The following is a 2,181-nucleotide window of genomic DNA, read 5'->3' as shown; positions in this document are numbered from 1 at the left end:
TCTCGAGCTATGTTAAAAAATTTCTGTTCCATCTCTAATCTATGATATTCAGCTCATTCAAGTGGCTTGATTTTAATTTCTCGTGGCCATAACACTAGGCTTAATTACTTTCTAAAGCAAAACCCTAAGATCTCGCCGGAAAGTAAAGAGGGGAAGTAGCCGGGCGTAGAGTGGTGGCGACAGATAAGAAGGGGAAAAGATAGAAAAAATTTATAAATGATAAATTAAGTCTTTTCACTCTCTAAATAAGAGGTGTGATACACTTTGTCAAAGACATTGTTAATAAGGTATTATGCTGCTTACTGATTATCTCATTCAAGTAACGGTGATATGAATATCTCAGCTTAAAGTACTTTCTTATTTTTCTTCCTTGGATCCCTGACGAAAACAGTTCATTATTGCGCATTCTTCAGATAAGGACGGGGAATCAAGAATCCGGTACAGGCAACAATATCGACTTCCATAATTAGTGACTAGTTTTAGCTATTGTTGTATCTTCCTTAGTTCGTGCTCTCGAGAACCTGGGGTGGTCTACGAGTGAGAAAATTGCAATGCATATATAAGCAAAATGTGTTCTATTTTAATATATACCGTACAATAGTTTGCACACCCTTGACACAATTGTAGGTTCGAATTTCAATGCAATCTTTTGGTACAACCTATTTGTTTTATATTATTATATTTTCAAGAAACAATATAAGTGTAACCTTCGCATCCACGTTTTCCTTTCCAAAGTAGAAGTGTCGTTCTTTTCCAAATCCCAACCAACCTTTGACTTTCTTTTTCTTTTTAAATTTTTCAATAAACAAATACTACATTAAAGATCATTATTTAATTGAAAGTTACTTAATAAAAAATTCTAAAAGCAGACCTAAACCTAACTTTTTGTCAAAATAGAAAGAAGAAACATAGAGAAACAAAAGAATCCCTTGTTTTTTGCCTTGCTAGCCTGGTGTGTTATTGTCGGATGCCCGTGAAATCTTACACTCTAACTCTGAATCTATTCAATTTCTGGTTAGACTCTTCTGTCTTTCTCTTATTCTTTTTTTTTTTGCTCAATTTATAATCTGAATTTTATTGTTAGAGTATTTAGAGATTGAAAATTTACTAAATACTTTTAAATCTCTTAAACAATTTACAACTAGAATAAAATAACTGATACTTAGATTACCCGATTCATCATTCCTAAATATATATTTGTTCTTTAAAAAAGAAAATAAGAAAAAAATTGGTGGATGTGTATACGAATTTGGGATATAGTTTGAATTTTCAGATTTTGATTTTCTTCGTTTATTATATTATAAAGGCATTTCACATGGCACGAGTTAGAGACAATAGAAGTTAATTATGAACTTCTTCTATGATGATAGTTGTCTGAAAGGATACTGATTAGGAACTATTTGATTTTTAACTGTCTCATTCATAATGCCTAAACTCATATTTAAGAAGCAAAACTTGTATATTGTTCTTGGATCCTGCTAATTAAGCTGGAGTGGTGGTAAGGTTTAGCTTTTTTGACTTGTGTAGTATTACAATGAGTACTTACGGTGCTTTTTAATAGATTTTCTTTCTATTTCTAGTAAGTGTGATGCACTTGACTATTATTTCAGTTTGATTTGAAGTTTCAATGGACTTGAGGAATTTTTTTAGTAAGGTACCAAAAACAAGTTTAACATCTCAAAATCAACCTAATCGAGAAGAAACTGTAGACCAATCAGAAATATCGTCGCATTCTGGTCAGAGATAAAAACTTGATTTAAATTCTATAAATTATGATCCAGCTGAAAGAATTTCAATTTTGAATTATCATCCAAACCATCGTGATGAAATAAGGAGGGAATACCTTCGAATTGATCCTTGCCAACCTCGGAGTCATGACTTCCTTCAATCTGACTTTTGAGGATCAAAGCATCATTTTCTTTCTAAATGGTTTGATGATTATGGTGACTGGTTGGAATATAGTGAGTACAGATGCGACATATTATTTGCCTTGTTATTTGTTTAAAGGCGATAATATTCATCAAGGTGGAGGTGATGTATTTTCAAGTAAAGGGTTTAGAAATTGGCATAAGATCAAAGACAACTTTTCAAAGCATATTGGTAGGTCGAGTAGTGTTCATAATCAAACAAAAAGAAATTATGAAGATCTAATCCAACAACAACATTCCATTCATGCTGTAT

The sequence above is a fragment of the Nicotiana tomentosiformis genome, chromosome 12 (assembly GCF_000390325.3).
Source record: "Nicotiana tomentosiformis chromosome 12, ASM39032v3, whole genome shotgun sequence".
In the NCBI taxonomy this organism is placed as follows: domain Eukaryota; kingdom Viridiplantae; phylum Streptophyta; class Magnoliopsida; order Solanales; family Solanaceae; genus Nicotiana; species Nicotiana tomentosiformis.
This window is presented reverse-complemented; position numbering follows the sequence as displayed.